This window comes from Rhinolophus sinicus, chromosome X, assembly GCF_036562045.2.
Source record: "Rhinolophus sinicus isolate RSC01 chromosome X, ASM3656204v1, whole genome shotgun sequence".
NCBI classification, from domain to species: domain Eukaryota; kingdom Metazoa; phylum Chordata; class Mammalia; order Chiroptera; family Rhinolophidae; genus Rhinolophus; species Rhinolophus sinicus.
In genome coordinates, this window is record NC_133768.1 from 56,921,986 (window position 1) to 56,944,492 (window position 22,507).

Genomic DNA, 22,507 nt, shown 5'->3' on the forward strand with positions numbered 1-22,507 from the left:
AATCCTATCAAGTCAGTTTAATAAGAATCTCTCTACACTTGATGTCTCCTGTTAATATTTATTTATTTTTATCTATTGGCCTCTTAAATCTGCTCATTGGCTATAAATTCCCAGCTGTCATTTCTATATTCAGAGTTGAGCTCAGTCTGTCTTTCCCATCACCATAGTCTTGACTCCTATTACAATAGTCCTGAATAAAATTTTTCTTACTGTCATTAACTAGTGTCTGAATGAACTTTGCTTTAACACTGGTCAGGAAAATTGTAGGATAATCTACTATTGGGATTTGTGTGATGTTTCTCTCATTATACTGATGTAATGGGTTTAGAGGCAGAAGATCACAGAGGTAAAGTACAATTTTCATCACATCATATCCAGGTATATATTATCTACTTGATTTATGATTGTTGATGTTGATTTGCTCATCTTGCTGAAGTAGTGTTTGTAAGATTAAGCCCCTTAAAATTACTTTCCCCCCTTAATATGCTGTATATTTGGAAGGAAGTCATTATGTGAAGCCCACACAAAGGATGGAAAGTTATGGTACCCTTTTTATAGTAGACTATTCACATAATTTATTTGGAATACTTCTGAATGAGAGATTTGTTCCTTTCCCCATTTATTAATTTATTTAATCATTCATGTATGTCAGTATAAGATCATGTATATTTATTTTTATACTTTGTATTATAATCCAATACTATTTAATTTATTTTGTTGATCAAATTTTTCGAGGTTTGGTCATTCGTAGTTCTTTCAGTTGGCTTCTGTTTCCCTTTGACGTATGTCCACGAATGTTTTTTGTTTGTTTTTGAACACTTCCTTATTTTTTGGTATTACAAGATACTTCAGGCCTATCTTATTGTGGGGGCAGAGCCCCAGAAAGTAGTTTCCAGGCTCTCGGCCTCACATAGACAGGTGCTGGCTCAGGTAGTAAATGGCCATCAACTGTGATTGCATGGCCATCAGCTGTGGCTAGTTGGCCATCAGCTATAACCAGTGAGCCATTGGCCACTAATATAACTGCTGTGGGTACGCTAGCAGAAAGAGAAGAGAGAGAGAAAGAATGGGGGCTAGCAAGAAGATGGCGGCTGGGCTGGCAAGCGTGGATGGCGGTTTGCGGACAGTGTGGATCCAGCCTCCACTGAGAGTATAGTGCCGCCAGAGAGAATATAGTGGTATGACTCCCTTACCTATGGCTCCGTGGGTGTTCCTTTTTGGCCTCACCATATCCTGCATTCTTGTATGGGGAGCGGGACCAGAGACCCTGCAGGCCTCCCTGCACGACACTTATATATTGCCTACCCCAAACCTTGTACCAGCCATTTCTCAAAGGAATCCTGGTACCTTTTAATAGAGAATGGTATTAGAAACCAAGATCTGGGCCCTATTTACGCTCAATCCCGCTAGGGGCGTGCATTTCTTTTAGGCCCTCTGCTGACAGAGCAAACAAATATTTGAGTGTGTACAAACCCATGTAAATACACATATCTATACATATCTGTCTCTAACCATCCCTATGCATATTAAATTAAACATGGATTCTTACTGATGTCTCCAACTGATTCATTACTATATGGATTGTTTTAGCCTGTTTTCCCTGTTTTTCTGTAACCTTCCACTGCATTAGTGAGAAACCTGACTTTCGCCATCTGTTATTGATTTACTTAATTGTTCAATTTCAGTATATGTGTATAGCAATATCAGAATTGTTTACCAGTACTCCAATGTTAAATAACAGTATTAGAAGAGTGCAATGTTTATGGGCCATTCATTTTGCCTTTAGCATTACAGACTCCATTTGTTTCCTAAGTTACTTAGGTCAGCACCTTATTCCCGCACTCACTTCATGGAGGCTGTTTCAGATATGTGTAATACTGCTCGATTTTCTTGTTACAGTCTGCATTCTTTCCTTGGATCCCCTGACCGCCTAAATTATTTTTTTTTAATTGCATACATTTAAGGTTTACTCTATGTACTTTATAGTTTTATGGATCTGACAAAGGCATGACGTCATATATTTACTATTATAACATTATACAAATTATTTTCACTGCCCCAAGAATCCTCTGTTCTTCATGTATGCGTTCTTTTACCCTTCCCTTGTCTTTATAGTTTGCTTTTACAAAATGTTATATGATTGGAATCATAAAGTAGGTAGACTTTCCAGACTGACTTTTCTAACCTAACACTATACATTTAAGGTTTGTCTGTTTTTTTGTTGTTGTTGCTTTATAGCTCATTTCTTTTTTTAGCATCAAATAATACCCCATTGTATAGATGTACTGCAGTCTGTTTATTCATTTGCCTATGATAAAACATCTTGGTTGCTTCCAGTTTTAGGCAATTATAAATAAAGCCACTAAACATTTCTTTGCAAGGTTTTGTATGAAGATAAGTTTTCAGCTCAATTGGGTAAATATTTAAGAGCACAACTGCTGATTCATATGGTAGGACTACTTTAAGCTTAGTAAGAAATTGCCAAATTGTCTTCCAAACTAGTTGTACCAATTTGCATTCCCATCAGCAATGATTGAGAAATTGCTGCTTCACGTCTTTTCCAACATTTTGTATTCTCATTTTCAGTACTTAGTCATACAGCTACAGTGGTATATAGTGGTTTCTTATTTTTGAAATTTGCAATTTTCTAATTACACATGATTTCAACATCTTTTCATATGCTTATTTGTCTTTTTCTTTCATTACATATCTCTTTCTATCTTTTGCCCATTTTTTGAAAATTAGGTTGCTGCTAATTGTTGAGTTGCAAGAGTTCTTTGTATATTTTTTATATGTTTTTTATTAGGCAAATGTTTTACACACATATATATATATATATATATATATATATATATATATATTTGTTGTTTATGTGTTTGTTTGGCATAACATTGATTGATTCTACAGATAAATTTTTGGGGAAAAATTACTTCTAAACAATTGTGAGTCTTCCATACCATGGGTATGAAGTATCTCTCCACTTATTTAGATTTTTGTGGTTTCTTTCATCAGAGTTTTATAGTTTTCTACATATTGATACTATACATATTTTATTAAATATATACCTAGGTATTTCTCTCTCTTTTTTTGGTTCTAATATAAATAATACTGTGTTTTTAAATTCAAATGGTTCATTGCTGATATAAAATAAACTTTTGTATATTAACATTATATTCTGTAGCACTGCTATGATTACTTATATGAGGTTGGACAATTAAGTTCGTGAACTTGTTGCAACAATGTTGTTAACCTTTTTCAATGTCAGAATGATTATTCATTATGAATTTGTAGGAACTGGACAAACAGTTAACTAAGTTTACTATTTGGAAGTACTGAAAAGGCTGCATAAAAAAGTTAGACAACCTGAACTTTTCGCCAACAATTCATGGCTCTTGCATCACGACCATGCAGCAGCTCACACGGCACTGTCTGTGAGGGAGTTTTAGCCAGTAAACAAATAACTGTAATGGAAACACTCCCTACTCACCTGATCTGGCCCCCAGTGACTTCTTTCTTTACCCAAAGATAAAGGAAATATTGAAAGGGAGACATTTTGATGACATCCTGGACATCAAGGATAATACAAAGACAGCTCTGATGACCCTTCCAGAAAAAGAGTTCCAAAATTGCTTTGAAGGATGGACTAGGCTCTGGCATTGGTGCATAGCTTCCCAAGGGGAGTACTTTGAAGGTGACCGCAGGGATATTCAGTAATGAGGTATGCAGAACTTTTTCTAGGATGAGTTCACAAACTTAATTGTCCGACCTCGTATGTTCTAAGATTTTTAAAATTTTTTTTTTTTTTTTTATCAGTAGTTCTGACTTCAGTTTTCTTGTTGATATTGGTAAGTTGCCTCATTTTTCTTTTTCTTTGTTAACTTGTCTAGAGGTTAAAGAAGTGGTATTTATATTTTCAAATAATCAGCTTTTGGTGTCATGTTTTTCACTATTGTTTTCCTGCTTCCTATATCATTGCTTTACTCCCTAATCTTTGTCAGTTGTTCTCTTTCACTTGCTTTAGGCTAAAATTTTTCTTTTTTTCTCTGGTTTTATAAAAAAATCTTAGATTATTGATTTTAGATCTTTATTCTTTTCTATATATTTATTAAATCATAAATTTACTCCCCTTTCTACTTTTTCTGTATTCCACAAATTTTGATGTTATATTTTCATTTCCATTTAATTAAAAATAATTTCTGAAATTCTCCTTGAGGGTTTTTTTGATCCATGTGTTATTTAAAAATTTATTGTTTATTTTCCAAATATTTTGTTATTTTTCACCTATCTTTTTTATTACTCATTTAGAGATTAGTTCATTTTCATATAACATACTTTGCATAGTTTCTCTTCTCTTAAATTTGTTAAGGTAAATTGACATTAGTTAAAATGACTGAGTTCCTTAGGAAACTCCAGAAGTCCATCTCTGAAAAAAAAAAAAAAAAAAGAGCTAGCAAAAAACGATCAGAATAAGGTTTTTAAGAACTCGTAGGTATAATAAAAAAGCTTACAACAAATGGGAATACGTATTAAAGTGAAAAACAAGAAATGACCGAGTCTTGGTTAGACAGCTTTATGGTATTTTAACTTACATTGGTACCATCCCTCACTACCCAGCATGGTCATGACCTTGAAGACAATAGCCTGTATCCTTTCTTTTCCCCCTTTCTTTCATCCCCCTCCCCACCCCTGCACTCTCATTCAAGACATTTTTTTCTCAGTCTAGTTGTGTAGGACACAGCTCCCTGGCCCATGTGGGAATCAAACCAACAACCTCAGCATTAGGAGCATGGTGCTCCAACCACCTGAGCCACCGGGCCAGCCCAATAGCCTGTATTCTTGATAGAAATGTCAAGTACAGTAAGGAACAGTACAAACCTTATTCTCAAAGAGCAACACCCAAAGCTGCTGTTGTTTTGACTTGTCTAATGGCTCCCTGAAGGAGGACTTGCCTTTGTTTCACCTAACTTGGAACTCTCTTAGGACTGGGCCTAATACTTAGGTGGGCATTACCCTGTTTCCCTGAAAATAAGACCTAGCCAGACCATCAGCTCTCATGAGTCTTTCGGAGCAAAAATTAATATAAGACATGGTATTATATTACATTATATTATAAGACACAGTCTTATATAATAGTAAAATAAGACCGGGTCTTATATTAATATTTTTGCTTCAAAGGACACATTAGAGTTGATTGTCTAGCTAGGTCTTATTTTTCAGGGAAACACGGTAGTCAAAAAAACAAAACAAAACAAAAAAACAGTTGAAGGCAAGTATATGAACCACTGTCACTTGAAGTAAGTGTAAACAGTTGGGATAAACAATAGACAAACTATAAAATTTGGAAGGAAAGGCTAGGAATAGTATACTTTGGGAAATAATGTATTTGAAAAGCTCCCACATACTCCTGGGAAACTGGAAGGCCACCCACATTCCCAGGTCTGGGCACATGTTCTGAAAAGAACTGAAAAGGTCTTAAACTGGTTGACCTCTGGCTAACCTTCAGGCTCTGTGCAAACAGGAAGTGGTTGAGTGTTGAAGATGTACCCCAAAATATACACAAAGCCTATCTGTAAAAATAGAGGGGTGTTTTGTTTTTTTCAATTGTTGCTGTTATTTTGTTTTTCTGGTCCAAGCATTTAAGGAAATATATACCTAAACATTAGTTATCTACTAAGCTAACAGAGGAGACTTCAATGGTCACAAATAATGAAATATTAGAGACTATATAAAATTAGTTCAGAAAGTCACTAAACAAACCCTGAAGAGGAGAGAAAATCTCATTTTTAGAATTGCCACATGATATTTGAAATGTCCAGTTTTCAACAAAAATTATGAGAAATTCAAAGGAAACGAAAATCATGATCCAATCAGAGGAAAAAGAAAATAACAGAAAGACAATCAATCTAGTGAAATTGAAAAAAAAAATAAATTAAAGATAAAATGACTTGAATAGACATTCCTCCAAAGAAGATACACAAATGGGCAATAACCACATGGAAAAACATTCACAATTTTTAGTTATTAGAGAAATACCAATCAAAATCACAGTAAGATACTACTTCACACACACTATGTGACTATAATAAAGGGAAGGACACAAATAAGTTTTGATGAGTCTGTGGAGATATTGGAACCTTTCAAACACCACTGATAGGAATGTAAAGTGGTCCAGCTGCTGTGGAAAACAGTTTGACAGTTCTTGTTCATTTGGTGGTAAAGTGTAGGGCAGAGGAACCATTTTATAATCTCATAATTAAATCTAAGTTTCAGTGGGTCTGAGTCCTTGGGTTGTGACCTACAGAAGTAATATTTTAGCTTTCTTCCTGTAGGTAAGATAAGAAGGCTAAATGAAGCTACAATTGACTAACTTCCTTTTTCTAAGGTCAGAGAAGACTCTGGTAAAGTATTTCCCTTGGACAGTAAATGTTTATTATGGAAAACACTCCAAATGATTACTTTCCCTTCTCCAGCCTAAAGTGTTAGGAGATTTTTCTGGGCTCTTCACTGTGAGAACGTGACTTGGTTCCTGGAAGTAAAAGCTACGATGTTTGGGGTCACTCCTAGTCTACACAGATTCTGACAAGTAATTAAAATTACTATTGAAGTGTCCTTGCCAGTTTATGGTCTCTGTGGGTTCTGCTCCAAGTAAGTTGATTTTGGCCGTAATTCTCTGTATTCATCTCTGTCTTCTTATGTTGTGGTAGCAGTTAGCTCTGTGACTTTAATTATATGATAATTTTAAAAAGTCATTGATTTTCAAGTTTTTCAGCTTTTTTCTTGTTATATGTATAGCTTTGATCACTTCCAATCTCTTTACATTTCAACACTACAATTAAAAGTCTCTCTTTTTCATTAAAAAAATTATTAGATTTAGGAATATTATACATAAAGAGAAGTGCACATATCGGAAATTTACAACTCAGTGTATTTTTTACAAATGAAAACACCAATGAAAATTGAACCCTGATCAAGACATAAGACATTGTCAACACCCAAGAAGCCATGCTCATTCTCTTACCATCACTAACCTACACTATCCTGATAGTAATTACTATCTTGAATTCTAAATCATAGCTTGTTTTTTACTGGTTTTGCAATTTATATAAATGGACTCATACTTTATAGGCTCTTTTGTTTTCTGGTTAATTTTGCTTAAGGTTATGTTTGTCAGATTCATCTGTGGAGCTATGCATAGTTTTAGTTCATTTATTCCCATTACTTTATGTGAATATACTATAATTTATCTGAATTACTGTTGATGGATATTTGGGTAGTTTCCACTTTGGTCTATTATAAATAATGCTACTATGAACATTGTTGTATACATTTTTGGTGAAAAAAAATATATATTTTTATTGGGATAGAATAGCTATGTTTTAGGATATGCATATGTTCAGCTTTATTAGATAATACTAAACTGTTTTTTAACATGGTTATAGCAATTTAGTCTTTCACCAGCAGTTTATGAAAAGTCCAGCTGCTCCATTTTCTCTCCAATATTTTATCTTCTTTGTTTTTTTATTTATTTTAGCCTTTCTTGTAGAGTATAATAGAATAATATGGTGGATTTAATTTGCATTTCCCTGATGATTAATAAAGTTTAACATCTTTTCATATGTTTATTGGCAATGTTAATATACTTTATTTCCCCATTTTTAATTAAATCATTTGTCTTTGTTCTTATTGATTTGTAAGGGTCTTTTATATATACCAGGGGTGCCAAAACAATGTATACACATTTTAAGAGATGTTATCTATGTATTACTTTTTGAAGTTGAATTGAATTATGTAGCAATGTATAGTATGATGTTCGCTCAAAAGATGGTGTTAATCAAATGAATGCTAGTGTCATTCATTGTATTACAATTTTAATATAGTTTTTTCCTTTCTTAAAATGTGTATACATATTTTTGGCACCCTCTGTATATTCTGGATATGAGTCATTTACAATATGTATATTGCAAATATCTTTTTTTACTTTTTGCCTTGTGTTTTTCACTTCCTTAAGGTATGTTTGAAGAAAAAGTTATTTTAAATTTAAATATAGTTAAATTTATCTATTTTGAGGAAGGATCAATACATGGTCAAAGGGCAATACCCTTGTTAATTGGATAAAGTAGGTAAAATATAAAAATCATATTTTTAAAAGTATTGAGCTTAGTTCTAGTACTTCTCAGCCACAGTCTAGGACCAGTCTTTCCCTCCCAGAGATCCATCTAATAACCAGGAATCATGCCTTTCAGGGACCTGGTGGGAGCCATACCTGACACGAACTTGGTAATAAGCTCACTGTGAACCCTGAAGAAGACCCAAGTCCCAGTGCCATACTAATGAAGAAAGTACTGGAGGCAGTCCCATTGATGCAGAGATCAGACAAGAATCATGCCTACTTAAGCCATTGGTAATCAGCCCACCAACCACAGAACCCACTGCAGATTCAATCACAGCTTCATAACTGGCTCCAACTCAGGACAGCTGGGATTCTGAAGGTAATTTCATCAGCTAGGGGCACAGCCTGGAGAAGGGCTTTAGCTGCTGAAACTAGTCTGTAAAGACTGGAATAGATGTTTGTTCCCTCAAATATACAAACACCCATGCAAAGCTACATGCATCATGAAGAATCAGGCAAATATGACACCACCAAAGGAAACTAATAAAGCTCTAGTACAGATCCCAGAGAAATAAAGGTCAATAATTTGACTGACAAGAATTTAAAATAATCATCTTAAAGAAAATAAATAAAATGCAAGGGAGCAAGAGCACAGACAAACATGTAAACAAAATCAGGAAAAAAATAAATAAAATGAGAAGTTTAATGAAAAATTATAAACCATGAAAGAGAACAGAAATCCTGAAGCTGAAGACTACAATGACAGAACTGAAAAATTCAACAGAGAGCTTAAGCAACACACTTGATTATGCAGAAGAAAAAAAATCAGTGATCTCAAAGACAGATCATTTGAAAATAGCCACTTAGAGAAACTCAAAGAAAAAAATGAAAAACAATGAATAAATTCTACATGAATTATGAGACACCAACAAGAATATGCACATTACATCATGGGAGTCAGAGAAGGAAAAGAGAGTCAGAAGGAAAAGAGGTTGACAGAAAGAGGCATTAAAGAAACAATAGCTGAAAATTTCCCAAAACTTTGTAAAGATATAGACAACTAGGTATAGGAAGCTCAAATGACCCCAAGCAAGATCAACAGGAGATTACTTTGAGATACATTATAATTAAAATGTTAAAAGTCAAAGACAAGGAGATAATTTTGAAAGCAGCAAGAGAAAAATGACTCTTCCAATACAAGGATATATCTATAAGAATGCCAAGGAATTTCTCTGCAGACACATTGCAGCCTAGAAGGGAGAGGGATGATATATTCAAAGTGCTGAGGTGGGGGTGGGGGTGGGGGGTGAACTGCCAATCAAGAATACTATACACAACAAAATGATTCTTCATAAATGAAGGAGAGAAAAACATTTCCAGACAAACGAAAGATAAGGGAGTTCATCTCCACTAGAACTGCCTAATAAGAAATGCTAAAGGGAGTTCTTTAAGTTGGAATGAAAGGATACTAAGTAAGAACAGGAAGACATATAAAAATATAAAATTCACTGGTGAAGGTAAATATGTAGTCAAATTCAGAATACTCCAATAGTGTAATGGTAATGTGTAAATCACTTTTATCCAGTATAAAGTTTAACAAAACAGTAATTAAAAGCAAGTATAACTACAATAATTTGTTAATGGATGCACAATATAAAACAATGTAAAATGTGGAGGGAAGAGAAGTAAAATACAGAGCTTTTTATGTGATTAAAAGTGAGTTGTTGAAGCTTAAAATAGATTTCTATATCTATAAGATATTTTATGTAAACTTTATGGTAACCACAAAGACAAACCCTATAATAGTTACAAAAAAGATTTAAAAAGGGGGAATTAAAGCACAATACTACAAAAAAAAAGTCACAAAGAAGACAATAAGAGAGGAAGAAAAAGAAACAAAGGAAAAACAACAATAAAAGGCAATAGTAAGTTCTTATCAACCAACAATTACTTTAAACATAAATAGACTAAATTCTCTAATCAAAAGACACAACATAGCTGTCTACAAGAGCCTCACATTAACTTTAAGTACACACATAGGCTGAAAATGAATAAATGGAAAAGTATATTCCATGTAAATAGTAACTAAAAGAAAGCAGGAGTAGTTATATGACATAAAATAGATTTTCAGACAAAATTGATCACAAGAGATTAAAATCACTATATAATGATGAAGAGATCAATACATCAGTAGGATATAATAATTGTAACTCTTTCTAAGTATGAACCCAAAATCAGAGCACATTTCTAAATATTTAAAGCAGACATTGACAGAACTGAAAGGAAAAATAGTGACACAATAATAGAAAGGGACACCAACCATCTTGGTGTCCTATAATTTAACTCAATTCAGACACTATCTATCCAGAGATAGTGTTATATTCCACAGATAAAGTATTCAGTCCCACAAGACGGACCACCACTTCAGCCACCAGTGACAAACCCAGGTTGTTGCCTATGCTTCTACCAACTGTCTATAAATCAGATGTTCCCAGAACCCAATATTTGGGTTAATTAATTTACTAGAAGGATTGACAGTCTCAGGAAACCCCTTTATTCACTAGATTACTGATGTATTACAAGGAATATTAAAGGATACGCATCAACAGTTAGAGGAGATACTTAGTGTGAGGCCCCAAACAAAGGTGTCTCTGTCATCATGGAGCTTGGGGTCTGGCATCTTAGCACATAGAAATGTTGTTGTTCCCTGCCTGTAAGGTCTCTGAACCCCTTCTTTTTGGGTTTTTATGGAGGTTTCACTACATAGGCATGATTGATTAACTCATTGGCTGTTGGTGATTGATTAAACCTCTAACCTCTCTCCCCTCTCTGGAAATCAGGGATGGGACTGAAATTTCAACCCTTTAGTCATTGTTGGTTCCCCTGGTCATAAATCTCCATCCATAGGTACTTTTCAAAGTTATATTTGTTAACATAAGCCAAGTTGTGAATAATAAGATACCCATTTTACCTTTATGGCTCTGAAGGGTTTTCAGTAACTGAAGACAAAACACCAAATATTATAACAAAAGATGCTCTCCTTACTCTTATTATTCAGGAATTACAATGTTTTTGGGAGCTGTGAGCCAGGAACTGTGGATGAAGACCAAATATACGAGAGAAATATATTTATATTTATTATGTAAATGAAAATAAAGAGGTAAACTGAGGCAAGGACTAATTATCAGAAATTGAAATTATTTATTTGGGAATAGCAGAAGAATTGCAATTTGAAAAACACAAACTGTAGGTTTGGGGCAGGATGTACTCATGGGCAAGGAGTACAAAAAGGGGGAGTCCAGCAAGACTCCAAATACTAAGTTAATTGACTTGAGAATGGGAAGAAATTCTTTTTTTTTTTTTTTCTTTTTTTTTTAAATTAAAGTTTATTGGGTGAATTGTTAGTAAAGTTACATAGATTTCAGGTGTACAATTCTGTAATATATCATCTACATATATCACATTGTGTGTTCACCACCCAGAGTCAGTTCTCTTTCCATCACATATATTTCACCCCAAAATTCACCATTTTCAAGTGTACAATTCTGTTATTTTAGTATGTTCAGAAAGCTGTGCAACTATGACCACTATTTAATTCCAGAACATTTTTATTACCTGGAAAGAGACCCCATACTCATTAGCAGTCCCTCCTCATTCCGTCTTCCCCACAGCCACCATTAATCTACTTTCTGTCTCTATTGATTTGCCTCTTCTGAATATTTAATATAAATGCAATCAGACAATATGTGGCCTTTTAAAGAAATTCTTGACAGATGTTCATTTGTCAAGAGGTAAGTCCTTATTTTCCGTAAGTCAGGCATTTATGGAAAGGCAGTCTCTTATTTGTTTGTTTGTTTGTTTGTTTGTTTTGGTTTGTTTTTGTTTTCCTGAAGGCACATGTATGAGAGCTTCTGTTTCATATCCTCCAGTTTCATTTTAGATTGAAATCCTTTACAGTTAAAAATCACATTACTACATACCTACTTTAAACATTGGATAAATTGTCCAAACAAAATATTAATAAGGAAACAGATCTGAATAACTCTGTAGATCAAATGAAACTAACAGATATATACAGAACATTTCATCCAACAATACTGGAATATACATCCTTCTCAAATACACATGGAACATTCTCCAGGATAGATCATATGTTGGTCCACAAAAAAGCCTTAACAAAGTTAAGAAGATTGAAAAAAAATATCAAGTATATTTTCTAACCACAAGGGAATTTAACTAGAAATTAAAAACAGGAGAAAAACAAAAATTCACCAACACATGGAAATAAATAATTAATAAACAATCAATGTGTTCAAGAAAAAATAAAAAGAGAAGTCAGAAAGTATCTTGAGAGAAATTAGATTAAAAATACATAACAAAACTGATGGGATGCAGCAAAAGCAGTTCTAAAAGGAAATTTTTCAGCAATACATGTTTACATTAACAAAAATGAAATATCTCAAATAAATAACCTAACTTTACACCTTGAAGAATTAGAAAAAGAAGATAAAACTAAGCCAAGTTTATCATAAGGAGGGAAATAGTAAACATTAGAGCAGAAATAAATGAAATAAAGACTAATAATACAATGCAAAAATCAATAAAAGAGGTTTTTTTGGAAGAATAAACAAAATTAACAACATTTATTTAAACTAATGAAGGAAAAAAGCAGAAAGCTCAAATAAACACAATCATAAATAAAAGAAGAGACATTATAACTGACACTACATAAATACAAAGGATCATAATAGGCTCCTATGGAAAATTATACATCAACCTAGAAGAATTGGATAAATTCTTAGAAACACACAACTTACCAAAACTGAATCATAAAGAAGTAGAAAATCTGAACAGACCAATAGTGAGTAAGGAGAATTAATCAGTTACCAAAACCCTCCTAACAAGGAAAAGCCCAGGACCAGGTGGTTTTTCTAGTAAATTCTACCTCACTTTTAAAGAAGAATTAACATCAATACTTCTCAAACTTTCCCAAAAAAAACTGAAGAAGAAAAATTCTTTACCTCATTTTATGAGGCCAGCATTACTCTGATACCAAAGCCAGACAAGCAGACAAGTAAAGAAAACTACAGGCTAATATCCGTGATGAATATAGATGGAAATATTGTCAACAAAACACTAGCAAACCAAATTCATCAGCATATTAAAAGGATCATACATCATGATGAATGATGCATTCCTCAGAGGCAAAAATGGTTTAACACATACAAATCAAGAAATTTGATAAACATTAACAGAATAAAGTATACAAATCATATGATCATCTCAATAGATGCAGAAAAATATTTGACAAATATTAAACACCCTTTCATGACGAAAGTTTTAAACAAATTTGGTATAGAAAAATATAACTCAGAATAATAAAGATGATATATGACAAATCCACTGCTAACTTCATACTCAGTGGTGAAAAGCTGAAAGTTTTTCCTCTGAAATCAGGGATAAGACAATGATGTAAACTCTTATCACTCATGAAATATATCACTGAAAGCTCTAAGCAAATAATTAGGCAATAAAAAGAAATAAAACTCAGATAAATTGTAAAGGAATAAGTAAAATTGTCTCTTTTTGTAGATGACATAATTTTATATATAGAAAACCCTAAACATTCTACCAAAAACCTATTAGAACTAATAAATGAATTCAGTAAAGTTATAGGATAAAAATACATCTTTTAAAAATTAGTTTTATTTACATACTCTAACAACAAACTATATAAAAATGAAATTAAGAAAACAACTCAATTTATAATAGCATTGAAAACAATAAAATATTTAGAAATAAATGTAACAAAAAAGGTAAAAGACTTGTACACTGAAAATTATAAGACGTTAATGAAAAAAGTTGAAGGAGATAGAAACAAATGGAAATATATTTCATGTTTATGGATCAGAATTGATATTGTTAAAATGTCCATATTACCCAAAGCCATCCACAGAGTAAATGCAATCCTTATCAAACTTTCAATAACATTTTTCACAGATTTTTTTCATAGATTTTAGAAACCTGAAAATTTGTCTAGAACCACAAGAGACCATGGATTGCCAAAACAATCTTAAAAGGAGAAAAAGCTGAATACATCACACTTCCTGATTTCAAACTATACCATAAATCTGTAGCAAACAAAACAGTATGATACTGGCATAAAAACGAACATATAAACCAATGGAATAGAATAGGGAACCCAGAAATAAACCCACACCCCCTGTGGGGACAGAGCCAGGAGTACAGTTTCCAGGCTCTCGGCCTCATGTGGAAAGGTGCTGGCTCAGGTAGTAAATGGCCATCAACTGTGATTGGATGGCCATAAACTGTAGCTAATTGGCCGTCAGCTGTAACCAGTGAGCCATTGGCCGCTAATATAACTGCCGTGGCTACGCTAGCAGAAAAATGGGGGCTAGCAAGAAGATGGTGGCTGAGCCTGCAAGCGGCACAGTGAGGGTTGCGAACAGTGTGGCTTCTGCTTCCTGTGTCTCCAACCCAGCGGCCAGCGAGAGTATGGTGGTATGATTCCCCTACCTATGGCTCCATGGGTGTTCCTTTTTGGCCTCACCATATTCTGTGTTCTTATGTGGGGAGCGGGACCAGAGACCCCTCGTGACACCCTGCATGACACCCCCCATTTACCCTTTCCCTGGAGGCTGCTAGTCTGCTTTCTGCCTTTGGATATTTGCCTATTCTGGGTATTTTATATAAATAGAATCATGAAATCTGTTATAAAAGAGAATTTTTTTAAATGTAGGCAGAAGAACACGGTAGGAGGTCCTATAAGTAAGATGGTCTCCTGATTCTAAATGGACTTAGTTTCTATTGAACATCATATATAAAGTTACAAATTTAATCTAATTAGAAAGATAGTTGTTTTTCTTTCTTTTTTTTTTAATTTTTCTAATTGCATTCAGAGTCCATTAAGCAGTTTCTTAATAGAGAAATCTTTAGTGAATGAAATAGTAAATTTCTTAGGCATTATGGGTATCAGAAATGTAAATGCAACATGAAAATATAGTACCATTATAATCTTTTTAAATTAAAAAATGATTGATACTAGAATACTAACTTTTTACAGAAACTGATTATAAGCCATTTGTGTAAGTGCTAGGTATAAACAAACATACATACGTCATAAAAGACATTCTACCAGCAAGCATTACTGTGAATGGTGTTATTAGCAACTGAAAAACTTGTTATGAAATCAACAATTTCAACTTCTGTGTTAATTAATTTTATATAATGCCATAAAAGCAGTAGAGATTTTACAGTGTGTTTGTTATTTTCAATCAGGTACTAGTAATTAGTAGTGTGGAACTAAAAATAATAATACTTTTTCTTCTACCTTCTAAGTTCTTCTAGTTCAGCTAACGATCAAACTAACAGAGACAGATTAACATTAATACATGCACATGGGGGACTCACATAGGCATGAAAATTCCAAAGACCAGAAGGCAAACATTGGGTTATGACAGTTTGGAGAAAGGAGCAAAGGGGTCTTAGATTTCAGAAGTGAGAATGGGCAATTTACAGGTAGTTGAGGAAGAGTGAACACACATGGCAGGTAAATTCTTGTGAGTCAGGCTCCTGCCTGAAGCCCTCCTGTTTTACCGTACTTAATTCAAATTAGGTTAAGGCAACATCCTAAGAATCCCTTCCCTAAGTAGGCCTTCCCATCTGAGTCTCTTAGGCAGCAAGGGGGAGGGTCAAAGGTTCTCTCTGAGTCTATTATTTCTTAATAAACAGCTTAAAATCAATATCCCAAAAGGCAAACTTTTAGTAAATCTCTTCTTTGTTCCCACCTGTCTCACAAGTTGAATATTTCTCAGAGATAAACATTTTTATGAGAACATACAAACAGTTTATTGAGAACTGAAATTGTGTGGCACTCTTTTAAGAGAGATGACATAAATAAAGGTGCATGTTTGTTCTTCTAATCGAGTTTACTCACAGCAGCTGCTATAAAAGACAGCATAGAAGTGCTCCAGAGGAACATCTTTTCATCTGAAAATAATATTTGAATGAAAAACGGGGTGAGACTTTCTTCCATTTTTCTCCATATAATTTAACATAGTAAATTTTAAGCATAAAAAACTCATTAAAACAAGAGTGTGAGAGAGATGTTTTTTTTGCACCTGTGTTGAAATTCAATGGATTTTTCTTTTTAAAATTTCCATAAGACTTCTTTGTTTTCACTGAATTTTCAGACACCATTTCTTTTTTTTTTTGTCCTGCTGTGGAGCATTATGTGTTTCTCTGGAACACATCTGATTGACAATTAGAATCAGGTGACTACTTGACCACTTCAAATATTGAAGCAAAACATGCATTGAATTTTGGCTGCAAGATGCTCAGTTCCAGAGATATTTAAAAAAAAGAAGTCACAGCCACAAGCATTTCCATTTGGTAATTCTTACCAAACATTAATTTTTAAACATTTTCTATTAATCAAATTTTAAAAAATCTTTAATTTATTAGCCTTCACATTGCCTTCAGTCAAAAGAAAATTGATAAAATTATTCATTAGTGATCATAACCACTCATTTTCTTTATCATTTCCTTTTTTGTAGCACTCTATTTCCTTTGAAATTTTGCATGTTCTTATCTCATTTGTAAATGAGAACAAGTAAAATATGCTGAGCTGTTGGAAATTAATTAGTGCCAAGGTGTCACTCATGTGCTGTTATCTCATAAAGTAAAATATATCTTTATTTAGCAAAGATATAATAAGTAATAATTCCCAAGGATTTTAGGCTAGCCATGGACATGGACAAAGTAAGTTCTGGTAGCAGGAGATAGCATTTGAAAAAAAAATGCAGGTGCTGGCCATTGGAAGTTAGGTTGGGGATATAGAGAGAGCATTGACAATTTTTGCTACTACAGATTTTTCTATTTGTTAAAGTTAATTATTTATTTTTTACATTTACAGTTGACATTCAATATTATATTGTATTACTTTCACATGTCAGCATAGTGGCTAGACATTTATATAATTGGTGCAATGATCCCCCCAATTAGTAGAGTACCCACTTGGCACTATACATACTTGTTATAACATTATTGACTATATTATACTCTAAGTTGTATTTTACATGCCCATGAATATTTTGTAACTGTGGGGACAGAGCCCCAGAGAGTAGTTTACAGGCTCTCGGCCTCACGTGGAAAGGTGCTGGCTCGGCTGTGGCTGATTGGCTGTCGGCTGTGGCTGATTGGCTGTCGGCTGTGGCTGATTGGCTGTCAGCTGTGGCTGATTGGCTGTCGGTTGTGGCTGATTGGCTGTCGGCTGTGGCTGGAGAGCGGAAGAGAGCAGAGGAACAGAGTCGAGAGAGTGGAGGAGAGTCGTCGGTCGGTCGGTTGGCGGAAAGGCAGGCGGCAGGTCGCACATCCGGTGAACCCAGCCTCCAGTGAGACCGTAGCGGTATGACTCCCCTACCTATGGCTCCGTGGGTGTTCCTTTTCGGCCTCACCATATCCTGCGTTCTTATGTGGGGAGCGGGAGCAGAGACCCCGCAGGCCGCCCCGCCTGAAAAATGGCGCGAGCTGGCCTCCGCGCAAGACAAATGGCGCAGCGAGCAGGGTCTCCCGCACGACAGTAACTATCAATTTGTATTTCTTAATCCCTTCACCGTTTGCACCCGGATTCCCAAGCCCCATTCCCTCTGCCAACCATCAGTTTTTTTCTCTATATTTATCAGTCTGTTTCTGTTTTGTTTGTTCATTTATTCTGTTCTTTAGATTCCACATATGTGTGAAATCATATGGTACTTTTCATTTTCAGTCTCACATATTTCACTTAGCATAATAACCTCTAGGTCCATCCATATAGTCACAAATATTAAGATTTCATTTTTTAAGGCTGAATAATATTCCATTGTATATATGTACCACTTCTTCTTTATCTAATTGTCTATTGATGGGCACTTGGGTTACTTTCATATGTTGGCTATTGTGAGTAGTGCTGCAATAAACATACATGTAGGGGTGCATATATCTTCTAATTAGTGTTTTGGATTTCTTTAGATAAATACCCAGAAGTAGAATTGCTGAACCATAAGGTAGGTTCTATTTTTAATTTTTTGAGGACACTCCATACTGTTTTTCATACTGTCTGTACCAATTTGCATTTCCACCAACAGTACACAAATGTTCCCTTTTCTCTGTATCCCTTGCCAACACTTGTTGTTTGTTAATTGATTAATGATAGCCATTCTGACAGGTAGGAGGTGATAATCTCATTGTGGTTTTAATTTACATTTCTCTGATGATTAGTGACATAGAGCATCTTTTCATATGTCTACTTCCATGTGTATGTCCTCTGTGGAGAAATGTCTGTTGAGGTCCTCTGCCCATTTTTAAATTGGATTTTGTTTGTTTGTTTGTTTGTTTGTTTTTTTGGTGTTGAGCTGTATGATTTCTTTAAGAATTTTAGATATTAGCCCCTTATCAGATGTATCATTGGCAAATATCTTCTCCTATTCAGTAGGCTGTCTTTTTGTTTTGTTGATGGTTTCCTTTGTTGTACAATAACATTTTTGTTTGATATAGTCCTATTTGTTTATTTTTTCTTTTGTGTTTCTTGCCTGAGGAGATGGATCACTAAGAGCAATGTCAGAGAGTTCACTGCCTATGTTTTCTTCTAGGATCTTTATTGTTTCAGGTCTTATGATTACGTTTAAATCTTTAATCCATTTTGAGTTTATTTTTGTATATGAATAAAAAAGGTGGTCCAGTTACATTTTTAGCATGTATCTGTCCAGTTTTCCCAGCACAATTTATTGAATAGACTGTCTTTACTCCACTGAAAATTCTTGCTTTGTCTGTCATAAATTAAATGACCATGTATATGTGGATTTATTTCTGGGCTCTCTATTTAGTTCCATTGATCTATGTGTCTGCTTTTATGCCAATACCATGCTGTCTTGATTCCTATAGCCTTGTAGTATAATTTGATATAAGGTATTGTAATACCTCCAACTTTGTTCTTCTTTCTGAAAATTGCTGTAGCTATTTGGGATATTTTATTGTTCTAATTTTAGGATTATTTGTTCTAGGTCTGTGAAAAATGCCATTGGTGTTTTGATAAGGATTGCATTAGATCTATAGATGACTTTCTGTAATATGGATATTTGAACGATGTTAATCTGTCCTATCCATGAGCATGGTATATGCTTCCATTTATTTATATCTTCAATTTCTTTTCTTGGTGTCTTATAGTTTTTTTCGTTTTTTTTGTTTGTTTGTTTGTTTGTTTGTTTGTTTTTTGAGTACAGGTCTTTTACCCCATTGACTAAATTTATTCCTAGGTATTCCATTTTTTTCTTTTTGATGCAGTTTTAAATGGGATTGTTTTCTTAATTTCTCTTTCTGACAGTTCATTCTTGATGTACAAAAATGCAACTGATTTCTGAATATAAATGTTATATCCTGCTATTTTAGTAAATTCATTTATGATTTTGAATATCTTTTTGGTGTAATCATTAGGTTTCTTTCTCTATAGTACCTGCAAATAATGACAGTTTTATTTCTTCCTTTCCAATTTGAATGACTTTTATTTCCTTTTTCTTGCTGGATTGCTGTGGCTAGGACTTCCAGTAATATATTGAATTACAGTGGTAAAAGTGGAAATTTTTGTCTTGTTCCTGATCTTAAGGACAAACTTTTATCTTTTCTCCATTGAGAATGATATTAGCTGTGGGTGTGTCATATATGGCCTTTATTATGTTGAGATATGTTCTCTCTATTCCCACTTTGCTGAGAGTTTTTATCATAAATGGATGCTGAATTTTTTAAATGCTTTTTCTGTACTGATATGACCACGTGATTTTTTTCATTTTGTGTATGTGGTATATAATCTTAATTGATTTGCAGATATTGAACCAATCTTGCATACCAGGAATGAATCCCACTTGTTCGTGGTGTATGATCATTTTAATGTATTGCTGAATTTGGTTTGCTAATATTTTTGTCTCCCTGGTCACTTGCTCCAGGTGCTCCAGGAGTATCCCTTATGTGGGTTATGTGAGTACTCCTGTTATTGTTGGGCCTTGATTGTTATTGGCATGTCAGTGGGTAGGATTGACTTTTAGGATGACTGGAAGTGGGGTTTGGTTACATATACAGCTTATATGTTGCTGTGTGAGAACTTACCCCATGGAGCTGTATTCACTCCTGTGGGCTCTGGTGCCTGCTGAAACCACCCTATGAGTGTGCCATTTGTGGACCTAATTGGGTGGTGCTCTGCTGTGGTCTGAAACTGACCTCAAGGTGTGTTTGTTTTGGGGCCTCTTGTGAGGGGCTCTGTTGCAGGCCCAAGTCAACCACTGCCTGTGGTTGGTTGGGGACTAAGTGGTAGAAGCTGCAACATGATCTGCAGTTGGTCACTCCCCATGCTATACTGGAGTTGCTTGGGAGATGCCACGCTGCAAACCAAAGATGGCTGCCACTAGTACCAGGCTTGAGGGAGGTTTGCAGAAAGCCCAGGAAATCCCAAGGCCTGCTGCCATCTCCTTGCTCACATAAGGCTCAGCTGCTGATAGAGCCTATTGTGGTACATGGGTTGGATGAGGCAGGATCTCAGGGAGACACCAAGATGGGATGGGTGGGTTTCACCAGGTTAATGTACAAGGTCTGGCAATTAGATTCACAATCTTGTTGCAATGATGTTGCTAACCTTTTTTGATATTGGAGGGATTACCCATTATGAATTTGTACCAACTGGACAAATAGTTAACCAAGTTTACTATTTGGAAGTGCTGAAAAGGCTGTGAAAAAGTTAGATGACCTGAATATTTCACCAACAATTCATGGCTTTTGCATCACAACAATGCACCAGCTCACACGGCACTGTCTGTGAGGGAGTTTTCAGCCAGTAAACAAATAACTGTATTGGAACACCCTCCCTACTCACTGATATGGCCCCCAATGACTTCTTTCTTTACTCAAAGATAAAGGAAATATTGAAAGGAAAACATTTTGATGGCATTCAGGACATCAAGCGTAATATGACGACAGCACTGATGTTCATTCCAGAAAATGTTCCAAAATTGCTTTGAAGGGTGGACTAGGTGCTGGCATTGGTGCATACCTTCCCAAGAGGAGTACTTCAAAGGTGACCATAGTGATATTCACCAATGAGGTATAGCACATTTTGTAGGATGAATTCTCAAACTTAATTGTCTGACCTCGTATATTCTGATTTGGTGCCAGTGCTGAGCCTGGAGCTACTCAGCAAAAGTCTCAGAGCACACCAAGGCCGACCACCTCTATTGGGTCCATGAACCCCAAAGAGTTGTCCAAAAAAGACTGCAGCGTGGGCAGGGCTGGCTGCTAGCCAACCAGTACCTTGGGCTTTGCCCAAGTTGTATAGGGTAAGGTCCCAGGTAATCACCAGGAAAAAGTGAGTGGAGTTCACCAGGCTAATGCAGATTTAGATTTGTCCATCTAGGTAAGGGGTCAACACAGGAAAGATGGCACCTGCCTCTGGCATGCATGGGAGGATTCTACGTGGGATAAATGGCAGCTTATCCTCCCATCCTCGCCCTGAAGACATACAACTCAGTCTTTCCCTGTATGTTTCTGACTCTTCCCAATTCACCCTGCCTCCACCAGAGCTCAGGGTGAGTGCCTGTGAGCAAGAGTCTGTGTGCTTGGGCTCTTTAAGAGGACTTCTAGGTTTCCCACAGTCTTCCATTTTACCTGTACTGTTGGAATCCCCGCTTTTTTTTACAGCCAGATGTTGTGGTGGCTTTTCTTTCTGGCACCAGTACTCCTGGCTGGGGAGCCCAATGTAGGTTTGGGGTCCCTCACTTCTCTAGGGGGGGCGGTCCTCAGTGGCTGAGATATCCCTCCTGATTCTCAATGTTGTGGGATCAACCTGTTTTGCATCTTTGACCCTCTTGCCAGTCTCATTGTGGCTTCTTTTTTATATTTTTATTGATAGAATTTCTTTTCAGTTAGACTTCAAATGGTTCTCCAGGTTGATTGTGGTATAATTTTACTTGTAATTTTAATGTAGTCATGAATAAAGGATTTATTCTGCAACTTCTGGGAGTGCTGCCAGTATAGTCTTCAGTAGTCTTCCCCTGTGAGGACTGCCTCAGCTAAAGAAGGCTATTTTCCTCAAGGTCATGCCCACTCCCCATGTTGTTCTGCATCTAAAGACTGATCTTTGTGATTGTGTAACGGCTTGGATTTTGCCCTAATTCAGGACATCCCTAAGGGTCATCCATCCATAGAACTATTTACAGAGTCAATTCAGGCATTATTACCAATATGCATTGCAGCTTGACCTCTGCCTTATTCAATCTCCTTCATTTTAATTTCATAGGAATTGATTCTAAGAGCATTCTAGTAACCACCTTGCCCTCTATTCTCTGTCTACTTCCTGTA